At 38.7% G+C, this 16493-nt stretch overlaps 1 non-coding gene across 1 annotated transcript; it reads right to left on the reverse strand.

Moving 5' to 3' along the window:
- Positions 1-13111: 13111 nt before the first annotated feature.
- trnai-uau (transfer RNA isoleucine (anticodon UAU)) lies at positions 13112-13205 on the reverse strand. Its single transcript has 2 exons — positions 13168-13205; positions 13112-13147 (listed from the first exon to the last, which is right to left on the reverse strand). It is a non-coding gene; the product is annotated as a tRNA-Ile (tRNA).
- Positions 13206-16493: the final 3288 nt, after the last annotated feature.

A 16493-nucleotide genomic window follows, 5' to 3' on the forward strand; every position in this document is an offset into this window, starting at 1 on the left:
CAAAACGCTATCAGTAGCACAAGAGGAAGAGGTAATCACATGTGAACAGATGCAAATCCTGTCTAATGGGGGATGACGCTTGCCAGTATTTGGCCAGAATGGGATTGATTTCAGGGCACAAGTGCTTTTGAAAGCATCATGTTGATTGTGCATGTGAACAAGTTGTATTAGTTGCATATTAAGGAAAATGCTGTTGTAGGCTTTGAGAAGGTACAATATGCCTTTCAAATGCATTTTAAAACGTTCATATCATGCTTTAGATTAAGAGAAATCTTTGCAAGGATGTTCTCTTGAAAAAACACATCCCAATTGCTGGGTGCCCTGAATGTCCATAAATCAAACACAGCACCTCCAATGACCACGTTTTATTCATGACATGTATCAAGTTGAGCACTTGGTCTAGAGCAGTGGTTCTCAACCGGTGGGGCGCGGACACTCTCCCGGGGGGGGTGCGAGTAGGCTACGATGGAAGGGAAAATAAACTGAAAAAAAAAAACATTTTTTGGGCACATTTTTTTTTATCACTAAACTACTGTCATAAAAAGTTATAGTTTTGTATATACATAACTCCTGAATAAAAATTTTAAAGTGTTTGGACTGATTTAAAAAAAAAAAGTTTTGAACAAATTTGATTGGTGTATTACGGAAGAGGATTAGGGCCAAGCAATAATAAAAAAAATAAAGCCATCTCGAGATTAAAGTCATTATAATGCGAGATTAAACTCATTATATTTCGAGATTAAACTCATTATAATGCGAGATTAAACTCGTTAAATTTCGAGAAAAAAGTCGAAATACAATCTTGAGAATAAACTCATTAAATATCGAGAATAAAGTCGTTGTGTTTCGAGAAAAAACTCGTTAAGTTTAATCTCGCATTATAATGACTTTATTCTCGATATTTAATGAGTTTATTCTCAAGATTGTATTTCGACTTTTTTCTCGAAATTTAACGAGTTTAATCTCGCATTATAATGACTTTATTCTCGATATTTAATGAGTTTATTCTCAAGATTGTATTTCTCGAACTTTTTTCTCGATAAATTTAATCTCGAAGTTTAATCTCAGATCGATTATAATGACTTTAATCTCGAGATGGTTTTATTTTTTTATTATTGCTTGGCCCTAATCCTCTTCCGTAGTTTGTCGATAGTGAGCGCAAATGCAGGTGATAAGCATAAGCGGTTTCATTAAGCGAGTCATTGAGTCGTTCATTCAAACGATTCGTTCAAACGGCCGATTCATCAAGAATGAGACAGATGTTTGTGAATGGGTCATTGAATCTTTGACTCAACCGATTCGTTCACAACACTGAATCATTCAAAACACGATTGAGTATTGCTGTGAGATGCGCTATGGCTATCTGTGATCTTTGTTTGGATTCATCGGATCTATTTTCGCTGCTAAAATAGACCAAAACAGTCATTATTTCGTCTAAAATGTAAGTGACTTAATATTATTAACTTGTTTGTTGAACTGTCATATGAAATCAGTGTCACATTTTCAATCGTGAGGTGATGGTAAATTAAGTGATGGTCAATTGTCAGCTCTCTTGGTCGTCAGGTCGTGTGATGTATGTTGCTGAACTGTATTCAAATGTTATAAATATAAAAACACCACATTTTGAAATTTAACTGCAGTATGTCAATTTAGTTTATTTGTGTGTGCTGCGCTCATAGACTTTAGAAAACGGCGCTCATTTGTTTGATTTCAACCTGTCTTTGCAAGGCCACGAAACTCATATTTTGCTCCTTGCAGACAAAGTGCACGCCTTCACACAAAAACTAGACCTCTGGCATGGCCGCATCAGTCGAGGGAACTGCGACATGTTCCCCAGCCTTGCAGACTTTATCACTGATGCAGGCACGTCACACGATTTCTCCGCCCTATTTCAATCAGCGTCTGAGCACCTGTCAGCAATGAGAAAACAATTTGCGACGTACTTTAAAGAGGATTATCGCTCTTTTGCGTGGGTTCGAGATCCGTTTGTGTGCACAGCAAACGAGCTATCAATTGATATGCAGGAACAGCTTATTGAGCTGAAGAGTGACAGTAGACTGAAGGAACTCTTTAGCTCCTGCCCTCTTTCGTCATTCTGGGCAGCATTGATGCAGGAATACCCTGAACTCTGTGACGTCGCCTTGAAGATTCTCCTTCCTTTCGCGTCGACATATTTGTGTGAGGCAGGATTCTCAAAAATGACTGCATTCAAAACGAAATACCACAATCGTGCACAAATCGAGGATGATTTGAGGCTATGTTTATCAAACATTGAGCCAAGAATTGAGGATCTTTGCAAGGCAAAGCAGGCTCAGGTCTCACATTAACATCACCTACCAGCAAGCTTCTGTAAAAAATGCAGTTGATGCCTACTATTAGGCCTAGCAATAATAACAATAATAAAGCATAAATTAATATCAGAGGTCTGGTGCCAATTCCCAATTATAGCAATAGCCTAGTAATGAAAATAGGCCTACTGATGATGATAATAATAATAATAATAATAATAATAACAACAATAAAGCATGTAACCTCATATAATTATATAGCAATAGCCTAGTAATGATGATAGGCCTACTACTACACATAATAATAATAATAATAATGCCTGCAAGCTCACATTAGAAGTCTGGTGCTACTGCCAATTATAATAATAATAATAATAATAATAACAACAATAAATCATGGGGCGGGGCGGGGGGCACTGGGGCCCCAACTGCAATGAACCAGCTTTGGGGGGGCCCAGCTTGCAAAAGGTTGAGAACCCCTGGTCTAGTGGATGTGGTCAGGAGGCTTTTGTTTATATGCTGGCTCTGGATGGGGTAGAGAGAGGAAGGAGGACACAAGGAAATTGCACAATACATTTTTATCGGTAAAGGGCCTCAGTGTACACAAGTATTAGCAAGTCATAAACATTCCACGTGACTTTTAGACAAAAAACAGCATATGAGGAATTTTCAGACAGAATGACCATGAATTTCAAATGACTTAAACACAGAAGCTAGGCTACAGGAATATAAATATTAGCAGTACATATCAGGAATGCCAAAGAGGCTATCTTTGTGACGGCTCAGTAAAGGCATTTGTGATCATTTATTTTTCTACTGTAAGAGTGCTCTGAATATCATCTAAACTTGGGGGAGTGTGAATGAGTTTCAGTTGGAGTTCTGTAAATCTCATCATTCTGTGAAGGAAATTAGTTCTTCTAAAATGTCAAATTCTGATGTAGTGTAGTAGTTTTTTTATTTATTTTTTCAGTTCCTCAGTAAAACGTCTAAGTTACGGATGTAACCTCCGTTCCCTGATGGAGGGAATGAGACGTTGTGTCAGAGAAGCGACACTAGGGGTCTCTCTTGAGCGCCGAATATGCCTCTGATCTATGAATAAAGGCCAATGAGAAGTTGGCAGATAGTATTTGCATACCCCGCCCCCAGACATATGGGTATAAAGGCGAGGAAATACTATGAGTTCATTCAGGATTTTTCTGAGGAGCCGGAAATGGTCCGGCCACTACAGTGGCTCGGCTCAGCGACGTGGCCGGGAGGACACAACGTCTCATTCCCTCCATCAGGGAACGGAGGTTACATCTGTAACCAAGACGTTCCCCATCTGTCGCTCTCTCGACGTTGTGTCGGAGAAGCGACACTAATGGTCCAATTTAAATCATGCCATGCGCTGAGCCGTGTACGTGTTCTGCTGACACAGGAGCGGGCAGGTATTTTACGTGCACAGGCGACCAGCTGTGTCAGACTGCACGTACCCTTCCCCAATGCCCCAAAGAAGTTGTCAGAATCCTTCTGGTTACCCTAGACAGGGGAACAAGGTGGCACTTGCCAATCTGGGAATGGGCCGAGCCTGGCTGGACCTCTTTTCTCTCTATGTTTCTTGCATAGAGCAATAAACAGCCGAGGCAATTACATGCATCAAGGGAAGAGGGTCTTACCCAGTTTTCTATTCTTTCAGGGGGAAAAGACCCTGCGGAGACCACACCTGCCCGGAAGGGGAGGTAAGAGTGGTGACTACGTTACATGGGTTTTTAGGCGGCATGTGGAAAGTGATGCGGTGGTAGATCCAGCCTCAAGGAGGGGGGAGTTGCTACAACACTGCAACCGGAGGGCAGCCGGGGACTGCCTAAGGAAAACACGGGTCCACTTTTGTAAGGGGACCGTACCGCGGATAATACTAACAGGGGGAGTCTGCGTAGGAGTCCTTAACCTGTGGAACACCTATTCCAGTATAGGGTAAATTAAGTACCTGCAGTGTATTGGGTCGGTGAGTTCCTCTGCTGAACTGTGGACCCACAAGGGCTAGGGAGGAATCATCCAGGGATCTGAGGAGGGGGATCTCCTGGGAGAAAAAAACACAATTTTACCTCAACCAAGGGAAAAGACGCAATATGCAAGCGATTCACCCGGCCAGCCCATCAGCGTGTTACCAAGTTCTACAGGCTTGGACCTGAGAAAACAAGGGATGATACTGACTCAACCCTGAGACTGTAAAATCTCGCAAAGGTATTGGGTGTTGCCCAACCCGCTGCTCTACATATGTCTGCCAGAGAGGTCCCCCTGGCCAGTCCCCACGTGGACACAACACTCCTTGTTGAGTGAGCTCGGACCCGCAAGGGGTGGGGGCACGGCCTGGGTGTGATAGGCCAATGAAATGGCGTCCACTACCCAGTGGGAAAGCCTCTGTTTGGAGACACCGTTCCCTTTCCGCTTTCCCCCAAAGCAGACAAATGCGTTGTGGTGGCCTGCGATAGCAGCAACATACACCTTCAAGGTGAAGGGGGACAGCCTCCCTTAAAACGCTCTCCTGCAGGAATGAAAGCCCTGCCCAAACTGCACATCTCTGCGGGTCTTCAAATCTGGAAGATTTGTGAACAGACGCCACTTGAGGGTGTAAAGCTGGTTTTTGAAAACATACTGAAAGCATAACATCACAACATACTGTAAACTACACATACATTGCTGCCTGTGGATATGTCTCTCTCTCTCCCTGGCGTCCCTGGCTCCACCTTTGTCTCTCTCGCTGATTGGGTAACTCAGCGCCGGGCATGCATCCTCATGGCCTGGCCATACCAGTTGGAACCACTGCCCATTCCCAAATGCCCTTGGTTGCACATTGCAATGTGTTTCCTCATGGACACCCCCTCTCAAGGTAACAGCTATTCTGGTGGTGGTGGATCGGTTTTCTCTAACGCTTGCCGCTTAATTCCCTTGACGAAACTGCCTTCCACCTTGGAGACTGATGAAACCATTTTTAATTATGCCCTTTGTTTGTGTGGATGACATTGTATCAGACTGAGGACCACAATTAATTTCCAGAGTGTGGAAAGCCTTTTGTTACCACCTAAACATTAATGTTAAATGTTAAAACCTTAGAGGTTACCAAAGCGCTTTACACTGTGTCCCATTCACCCATTCACACACACACACTCACATTTATACACCAATGGCACAAAGGTGCTAGCCTGCCATTGGGAGTAATTGGGGTTACAGTGCCTTTCATGTGGAGTTGTGTGGGCCAGGAATTGCTTGCTCTACCACCTGAGCCACAGCCACCTCGGCTATTCTAATGGGGCTTTTCCACTGCACGGTAAAACTCGACTTGACTCTGCTTGCTTTTTGGGGGTTTTCCACTGTGGATAGTACCTGGTAACTGGTACTTTTTTAGTACCACCTCAGTCGAGGTTCCAAGTGAGCTGAGCCAATACTAAATGTGATGTCAAAACCCTGCAGATCACTGATTGGTCAGAGAGAATCGTCACTACCAGTATCACTGGATTTTCGACACAAGACATCAACCCACTAGTTTTAAAGTTAGTAACAGCTATAGCAGTATTATTTGTCCATGCAAAAAGAAATGTCTGTGCACAAAACCACACCGTAGTCAATAAATCGTAGTCAATTTCTGTGCGATTTCTTCTTTTACTCAATATTCTACTGGTTGTGGATTATTTCTGCCTGTTGCCATGGAATTAGCTCTTGTCTCATGTATTGGATTTGTTTGCACTTCCTTTGGACTGTTGCTTGGTGTTATGACCATTTGCTCTGTATTTGGATTATGTCTCTGTCTTTAGATTTACTGTTTTGGTACTAAAATACTCTGCATATGGATCCAACCCCTTCACCTTCATTGTCTAACTTACACCTGACTAGCACCTTGTGTCTGAAGCATATCAAGTTTAAAGATTTCAAAAGATTTTCTGTTAGATAAGCAGTCGTTACAGTGAAATTGAGTTAAGAGATAAGGCAGTAAAGCCCTGCTCTGGAAAAGTTTGTATGCAGCTTAAATATACTTATATTTCAGCAGAACTTTCAAGTAACATTTGGTATTTTTAAAAACAATTATTTCTAATACACCCAAATCAACAGTGACTATCCAGAAGAAAATGAGTTGACCCGTGCATTCTTTTGGGAAATGTACATGTTCTGCAGTGTGACATGCAATACTCCATCTCAAACTATTTATTTTTTTTTTCTGTATATGATATATAGCAAACCAACAAAATCACAAGCAAAGAATACAAGGTGCCTTACTCTACAATTTATAATTGTAAAGCAGCAACTGTTCACCAAAAAAAAAAAAAGACCTGTTCAAACAGCCATGTTAGGCAGGTGTTTTACAAATGAAATTTGTGGTCAAAGAAAGAAAGCGTAAAACATTCCTGCCAATGTTTGGACAGTAAAGTGCATTGTGTTGATGACTGTGTCTTTGGCCTCTTCAATGTTCCTACAACTAGTTGGTATATGCTTCAACAGGACACACCGCAAGTGCAGCCAGAATAGGGTGATGACAGATTCTGCTGACTTTCCACTGACATGGGACTTGTATGGGCAAAGAACTGTTTTTTTTTTTGTTTGTTTTTTTTTAGAAATATGCCTGCAGTGCCTTACGTAGAGCTGTCTGTGTCTATTATCTAGATAACAGGGTAACAGGTTACTTATTGTCCTTGTTTGGTTTGATAGTCTAAAAAGAAGACACTGTACCCATCTGACAGTAAACATTCCAGAAATATTTGTAATAATGTAAATGTTGTATAAATGTGATATACATCTTAAAATTGTGTTAAAGGTGCACTAAGATATTAGCTGGCTCTTTCTCATCCCATCAGTCCCAATGATACTTGTGGTTTTGAACACTATACTGACACCCATCGTCCTGGGTACTGGAAGTTTGTTTACTAATTGCTGCCACTTTACACCAAATATGTTTGTTTATCTTCTTGTTTTGTTACTTTTTGTCTTTTTATCATCTCATAATACACAATCCATATAATGAAAATTATTGTATTAATTTAATCTGAATGAATATTTCTGGACTGTGACTGTGCCGCTTGTGAGTTCTCTGCTCCGGCTGAACAACTCCTTGTGCTCTTGCTTGCCGATTGATGTTGTGCCGCTGTGAGAACCGCAGGTAGTAGCCATTTGTTTTATGACCAGGGACCTCTTGTTTGGGCATTTTATCTTTAACTTTGCACTCATTCTGTTCGGACTGTCTGGTGGATCACATTCCTTTTAATCAATATCATACCATCACTCTGGACTATACTGTAGACTTGTGCTCTGTTGTTGTCTGAAGTAAGTACGTTTGTTGTCATATTGTTTGGTCTAATTGTTTTGTTTACATGTGCTTTTGTGTTTGAGAATTAGCTGAAAGTTGTTATTATTTGTCTGTATGTTATTATTAATGTCATTATTAGTGGTAGTAACTCTGTCAATTGCATGGAACAGGTTGTCATTTGCTGTCAACATGGCAGAGTCCATAAGGGGGCGACCCGCTCCATGTAAAATTAAACAGCTTTTATTAGGTTTCTGATATGACTGGATTCTTCAACTGTTGTGAGTGTACATCATTTTCAACATATTTAAAAAAATCTATTCATGTCTTCATGTGTAAAACCTTATTAAACAGCAAAAACGTATACATAAAGAATTACATATACTTAATACATAAACTTATTACATATTCTCATAATATTATTAGTATTGATAAGGGTTCTCACAACGTTAAAATTACTTTAAGAAACGTTAACTTTTTCAAAAACTTTTTTTCTCAAACACGATTTTTTTTAGACTGATCAAATAGTGGCTTTTGCTAGCACATCCACAATAGCCTTGTGTATGTTCACCATGCGTGACAGTTTAGCAATGGGTGCTTTGACATTGTTTATGTTTTTCATGAGGGCAGTATCCAAATATTAACACATTCATCAATGACAATAGTTGAAAAAACAGCAGAGGTGGCATATACATTGTTTGTTGCTGCTAGGGTTTACAACTGTCCCGTTTTGGTCAGTACGTTCCTTATTTGTGGCTGAAATTACGATATCCCATATGAGACGGCTACTGTATTGTCCTTGAAATGACCAAAATGTTCAAGCGTCCGGTATTCAAGTGAGGCATTCAATACATTATCGCGTTGTGGTGGCTCGTAGTCAGATTGTGTAACCGTACCATAGCATATCTCTTTGGGTGGGTAAAGCCAATGTCTGTATTTTTTAAAATACGTTTGCTCTGCTTTGGCTGCCCTATAACATGCATGACATATGTGTGCGTTACATTCAGAAGAAATCATCCTTAGGTCCTATTACCCTCTGAGACTTTACCTCCTATTGTGATCATGTTGGAGGGCAGAAAGGTGTAATAAAATTGTCATTTTTAATTCACTTTTTAAATAATTTTTATTGAAAAAAACTTTTAACAGACTGGCCATCATTTATGGGGCTGTTCAGCCATGACTTAAATTTGTTGGCAGACCCAGAAGACTAATTCTCCATGGGTTCACTCGAGAATTTCCTAGAGTTTTGGATTTATGAGTAAAATAAGGTCTGTGGTAAAAATTACATAAAGATACATAGACGTTTTGATTCACAACATAAATTACACACTTTCATACCTCATACTTATATTTTTAAGCCATCATGTGTTTTTGTAAAAAGTAGTATGCTTCAAAAAGTCTTCAAAATTCATGTTTGAGGTATGACTGTGTGTAATTTATGTTGTAGAACAAAACGTCCACATTCATAGACTGTATTTTACATACAGTATAAATCACAAACTGCCATTATAAAAACCAATTAACCAGGAAATTAGAGAGGGAACCCATGGCGAAAACTCTTCCGGGTTTGTGGACTACAACCAGAAAAGCACTATTGTCTTCCCTTCTAAGTGCCCTGCATAATTCATGCCAAAATGAGACATAACAACCCATCGTATACAAGGAATACTGGAGGAAAAACAAAAAAAATTAAAAATTAAAATAAAACATGAAATTCGATCTGACCGTTCAGACTAAGACACATTAACAAAAATCTGATTTTAATCATATTCCAAACCACCTACGAAAGTTGTTTAAATAAGACTTGTCAAAATCTGATTTTATGTGTTTTTGTCTTGTTCAGACTACAAACAACTCAACAGATTAGAGTCAGATTTTTTGAGCCCAAACAAATCAGATTTTTTTCTGCATGTGTTAACATAGCCTTAGATGAACATTGTTTAAACATCCTTTAAACATTTTATTTTTTAAGATGGTAGCAAAGAAGACTACTTACACTGGTCTGAGGGCTATGTTAAGGAAACATCATTGTAATTTTATTCTTCAAAATTTCCACAATAATCGTTCCTATTGTTCAAATAACGTGGATGTCATAGTCTAGAGCTGTGTCCCAAACGGCACACTATACACTATGCACTTACAAAATATACAGTGCACTCAGCCATGTAGTGTGTGCATTTTCAGTGTGGTATCATCCCAAATGGAACGCTTAACATTTTTTTAGTACATGGAAGCATTCACCATTTAACACGATGGAAGTTACGCTTCAAGCACACGTGATGTGTTGCCGCAAGCTCTAGCGCATTTGCCAAACTCAGTTCAACACACATCTTAAAAATGTACATATTCACACAGCTTGTGATGGTAAAGCATTCAACTCACATTTGTAAATTGCTGAATCCAGTGAAGTTTCACTAGCTGTTACATTCTCCATTATTTACAGCTCTTTTGTCAAACCAACAGTGCAGCCAGGTAACTCCGCCCCTTCCGCTATGTAAGCAAGTGTGCGTTGAGTACATGAAGGTTCCAACATTTCGCACTCCGTTTTGACAGCTGAAAAAGTGCATCATCCGGACAATTAAAGTATACTTCTTTTTGCTGCATTTTCAGTGTTAACATACTACTTGCACTACTTATACTACAAAATGGTGTAGAATAGTGCAGAGGTGTGCAGTTTGGGCAGGGACAGATTTTGACTTGGGGGGGGGGGGGGGGGTTGGGGGTTCGTTGTTCTTGCACAAAAGGGTTTTCATGCGGGGGGTCAGCAAACTTGATCATGCTGCCTTAAAGCCCAGGGCACCCCCTGGTAGTCAAGGCCCCCTGGGCACTGGCCCCATTGGCCCGGTCGGTAATCCGTCCCAGAGTCAGAGATGCACCTTAGGTATAGCAGTATACACATTTTAACCACACAATGAATATTAGAATATTAGAAATTAACGTTCCTAGACTGGTATGTTGTTAATCCAAATTACAGTCATTTAAGATGTTTCAATAATGTTCCACTTATACTAAGGCCATAGCCACGTTTGAAAATGCATTCATTTTGCTACATTTACACCTTTACAAAAATATCTAAACTAGACGCAAACTTGCCGCAAATTAGCTGCTCGTTATTGTCACATAAAAATTAGCTTGTGATTGCCAGACGTTTGCAGCTCTTCACCGGTAGTGGCGAACCTTCAGAAAACCTTTGATAATGATGGCCAATTTGCAGCAAGTTTGCAGTGAACTCTCAATTTTTCTAAGGGCCCTCATCCACACTAAAACAGCATTTTCCTCCACCGAAAACACTGTCCATTACCACGTACTTTGGAAAACAGAGTTTTCAAACAAAAAAAGGATTTGTGTGGATGTGGTCTAAGAAAACTGAACATTTACATGCACAACCAAAATGCAATGTTGGAGAAACATTTTTAGAACATAGGTTTGTTAGATGGGCAGTAATTCAACCTTTGATTTTCTGTGTTGCTTAAAATAAACTAGAACAGAAACTATTCTTTTATAATTGTTTATAATGGACATGAGTGTCATTAAGATCAAATGATCAGTGCTTTATTACATTAAATGTAACTTTTTCATGCCTAATAGCCTAAAAAAAATATATTTTATACAGTTGAATGACCTCTAATGAAGAACGATCTTTCTTCTGGTGTAAAAAAGTTCTGTTACAGCCCGTCCTGATAAACTGCAAAACTAAAATGCATGGAAAAAGCTCACCAGTGAATTGCATCCACTGCTCATTCCAGAGAGGGAGTTCATCACACTGACCAAGCTGTACGTCTCAATGTGATGTCTCCTCTGTGAAGCCAAAGTAATGCTGCTTTCCCTGTGTTGACCTTATTTTCAACTGATCTCATGCTAATTGTTTCTGGCCTCTAGCGCTGCTTAGTTGGCCACTAAAACAAAAGGAGGCTAAATCCCTCAATGTCATTAGGCATCAGCTCGGTTCTGTCCTTTCCAAGATAACAGTATGAATTATAGTAATTTCATTGTCATGATACCAAATCTGAGGTTGTGTGTGGGGAGTGTATATGTTTTCGCATGAGTGGGTGTGTGTTGATGGATGTGTGGCTGGGGGGAGTTAGTTAAAGAGAGGTTTATGGTCAACTGTCTGCGGCTGCCTCTCCAGACTAGATTTGCTGACTCATTCTCTCACGGGGGGTCTTATTTGATGCATATAGCAGGATCTCCTCTGAGCTGCACCTCAAGAAAGCTTGAGAGGCACTTACTCACTGGCACCAGTTGCGTTTGAATCTCATTATCTATTTCTCTAATCACAAATGCCCAAATCAGAGTTCAAATTGCATACCCAGTCAACTGAGTAAGAATCTTCCTACAGAAAGATGCTATTGCAACGTTGGTTCAACATTGCCTCTCTTAAGAAATCAGATCATATCTGGCTCAGAGCCCAGGTGTAGGCATTATGAATATGTTGTTGATTCTCTCCAACATAAATGTTATTGTCAGACCAAAGATCTTATCCATAATGTCAAGAACAAGTGTGGAATGAAGTAAATCTGACACATTTAACACCATTTGTCTTGACAACATCTTACCCAGAAAAGCCCCAGAGGGTAAAACAAAAATAAATAAATAAATAAATAGATTTGAGGGTAAATATTCTGATTCAGAGAAAAAAAAAAACTACCATGAAGTAAGGAATGAGGAAATGATAAACATTATTGGTCAAGTATTTAGACTTACAATGAAACTTGCAGTGTTTTCATGGTTAAAGTCACAGTTTCTCTAATGGTAAGAAAATATGATAAGATTTTTATAAAAAATGTAAATAATAAACTATCTGTAACTGATTTTGTGTTTGATAAGTCACAATGCATGTATGCATGGGAGTTCTTCATTTTCTGTTAACAGACTGCATATATAAATTGCCTAAAAACTTCAAGTTTTAAAATAATATGTAAACCAATATTCTTTAAAATGAAAAAAGGCAAAGAGTCCAAACATGCAATGACATGACTGATTTTAAATCACTGCTCTCAAATCTGATTTAGACTTTCAATACTGTAATTTACTTAAGTAAAATAATTAAAATAAATACACTTAAAAAAAAATATTTAATGACAGTTGGCTTATTATATGAAATCGTATTACAACATCCAGGAAAGCTAATGAGAGGGAAATTATGTTCATGTTCTAGCTGTATAACGCTGTAAAAAAAAAAAAAGGCCTTTAAGATTATCGTAGCGCGCCACCTGCTGTTAGTGGGAGGTACTGCAGTGAATTACACTGAACACCTAACATCACAATGCCTGTTTGGAAATCTATGGAAATGTTAGCAAATACGGAGGGGAACCCCGCACATACTACATAGTAAAAAGCCTTAATCTAGACTAGTTTATTCGTAATTTATTAAATTATAAGTATATAATATTATACAATTCTCATAAGCACAAGTGCAAATCATTTCACAATCATTAGACTCCCCACTTATTCATATTCCACTATATTACAGTACAAGTCAACAATAGTTGACCATTTTCACCTTGAAAATTGCCTTGACTCATTATTTTGCATCGGTTTGCAAAAACACTGCTCCAGGTGAGGCTCGAACTCACAACCTCGGCATTGCTCTGCATTGTACTGCTATATAAGTACCGCGCGCTAACCGATTGCGCCACTGGAGCTCCGCTCAGATTGGCTGCAGTTGGATATATCAACACAACACTTTATGTTAATGCATACACTAATATTAAATAGGTGTGTGCATTTTTATCTATAGAAATTATGTTTCAGAGCGATAACATCAGATCGTAACCTCGTCTCATGTATGCTGCGATCAGCTAGTGTCACTCAATCTACACCATGCTATTGTTTAGGCAGAACTATTCTTTTGACCACTAAAATAATAATAACAGATTTATCTCATATACTCAGAAAGCCTAAAAGTTTAGAAGAACTTGAAGTAATATCAGACAATATAAACACAATATTCTCTAGCACTCTTGATAGTGTCGCCACCCCTTCAATTAAAAAATAAAAAATAAAAAAAAAGCCCCGCACCATGGTACAATGATCACACTCATGCTCTCAAGAGAGCAGCTCGGAAAATGGAGTGCAATTGGAAGAATACGACATTAGAGGTATTTTGTGGCGCATGGAAGGATGGTGTCTGTAGCTACAAACAGGCACTCCTGCCGGGTCAGCATATTTTAGCAAATACATTAAAATAACCACAACAATATATCTTAATTCAGTACTGTGGCTAAATTGAATATGAATAAAGCCTCGACTGAACATGATATTTACTGATACCATTAAAATAATCAAAAATAAAATTGGATTTATTTTATTCAGCCTTTGTATTTGCTCAGTTATTGTAGAATATATATTTCTAATTATAATTATTAATGTAATTTCCTTATAGGTCCTTCTACTTCTGTGGTCATTGGGATCGATGTCCAATCTACCCCCTTAGCAACTTCCAGCCTACACCATGGATCAGCAGCTCCTCCAGTAGATCCAGCTGAGTGGTCATCTATCCTGTCCGACTCAGAAAGGACTGATCTGGTAAGCAGAGGACCACTGCCTATAAAGGAAAACTTCACATTCCCTGAAAAACCTGATGGCCGAAGGTTCCACTACCACTACATCTACAGAAAATAAATTAATGGGGAAATAATGTAAGTGGAGCTGGCTCACTTATTCAAAAAGAAATGATGCAGTCTACAGCTTCTGCTGCAAATTGTTCTCTAGGAAGTCCACAAAACTGGTTACAGAGGGATAACAAGATTGGGTAAATATAGGTGTGCTACTATTACAATTAAAACCGTAGAAGGGTAAAATCATGCCAGGCAGACATTGGTATGTTGTAAGCAACACAGCACAACTAATACAATTGATAAGGGGTGTGTTAGATTTATAGTGTGCGAATAATCAAGCATTGACAATATTCAATCATATTGGCGACACCGAGGGGCCCCCAAATCAAATTCTGCTTAGGCCCCATAAAGGCTTTGGCGGCCCTGATGTGGGGACACAATACTGTAAAAAAGGCACCGTCCTTCGGATTCGACATTAAACCGAGGTCCTGACTCTCTGTAGTCATTACAAATCCTAGAGCACTTTTCGTAATGAGAAGAGGTGTAACCCCGGTGTTAAAAAATAATTTAATATAAATTATCAAATTTGTATCTGTAATTAGCTACAATAGCAAGTTCTGTGGTTGTCGATGAACTAATACATTTTCACATTCATTAGAATTAAAATTTCGTGTCCTGGTGTTTATTATTAATATAACAGATTCATTTATTCATGGATTTTGATTCCAGTGGTGGCTGCATAGGATTGTTTCCAATTTGCAATAACTCCAGAGCGTTGTAAAGTCCAAAAGTCAACATGTTTTGAAAAAGGATAGATGTAATAATTTCCAAAATTCATAACATGTTTTTATCTAACGAAATATTCATCCAAGTTTGTTGGCGTTTAGACTTTCAAAACCATTTTCACTGTGGTGAAAAAACTTGCTGTACACAAAGCGAGGCACGCACCTTCCGGGGCAGTCTAGCAGCTAATATATAATATATATAGGCCAATGTATTTGTATAGTCTAGCACTATTATATATTACAAAAAAAGATCGAATTATGTTTAGCGCTCCATTTGATCCATATTATTCTATTTTATTCAATACATTTTTAGGGTGATGACGCCATAAAATATGACGACAGACATTAGAAGCTTCATTCTAAAACCTCAATAGAAGTTTCGAATGTAAATATGACATGACATTTGGTACAGTCTAGTATGAACGGTCAGAATGACCGCTATGGCCATTCTAGTAGTTATAGAATTCCGGTAGTTCTCGTGTTAAATGCAAGTACAAGTCTATTGCTTGATTAGTGTCCTTTGGAAGAACAAAGCGTGTCTCAGCCATGACAGTTTTACAAATGTCATAGACAGTAATGTCTTTGTATTGAAGGCCAAGTTTAAAATATATCTCTATAAATTCATGCACATCCATGCTCTCAGTATCTTTGAGTAAATGAATGATGGCAATGACGCAATCGGAAAAGAGCTATACACACACCGGAAACTGTAACGCGTGCGCACACGAAAGTATCTCGTGCGCACGCGATAGTTTCTTGTGCGCACGCGAAAGTCTCTTAGATTTAATTTTTTTTGCACAGGTCACTTCGGGGGCTCCATACTGATGTAACTACTGTGGGTCACTTTTAACAGACATTGACATATTCATATTATGTTAACCTGAATTGTTTCAAAAAACTTTTTTTATTAATGTCAAGAAATTACAGATTTAAAATTCTGAAGGGATTCTTGATATCTTAAATACTGTTGCCATGGCAATGCATTAAATGTCATCATTCCATTTTGTGCATATTCACATGTTTTGAGGTATTTGGCAAGCCTGGTTTTTAAAGTCTATTGTTAAAAAACATAAAAAAACACAAAGTCTTAATTTTTATATAAATAAAATCAACTGAAATGTAAAAATAATAGAAAACTATTTTATATTGTGTATATGTAATCAGTGGCAATTACAAGAAATGTCTAATAGAGGGTATCCAAGCTTCATGAATGATTCCCAAAATAAAAGATTTTTGGTGTCCTGTCTAAGGGATCCCTGTTTCGTACTGTATGTATAAACCCTTTTAGTGCCGATGTCACAATTACGTCACGGCATTAGCTGGAGGCACAACAAAGGTAAAACTGGAGGTGACCAATACAAACCAGCACAGTGTCGGCTACATTTGCAGCGCACACTTCATATCAGGTAAGGTTAAATAAACTATTGTCTTTTGTTGGTATGGATTATGGTTTGGATACGTGTCTAAAAACGTATCATGTAGGCCCACCTAATCAGAAATTGGGGAACAAGTTTTGTTTTCTCACGTAACGCTAACTGAAGTGTGTGTAACTACGTTCTTTAGATTATATTTCTTATTTCATGTGTTA

Source organism: Xyrauchen texanus, chromosome 24 (assembly GCF_025860055.1).
Source record: "Xyrauchen texanus isolate HMW12.3.18 chromosome 24, RBS_HiC_50CHRs, whole genome shotgun sequence".
Classification (NCBI taxonomy): domain Eukaryota; kingdom Metazoa; phylum Chordata; class Actinopteri; order Cypriniformes; family Catostomidae; genus Xyrauchen; species Xyrauchen texanus.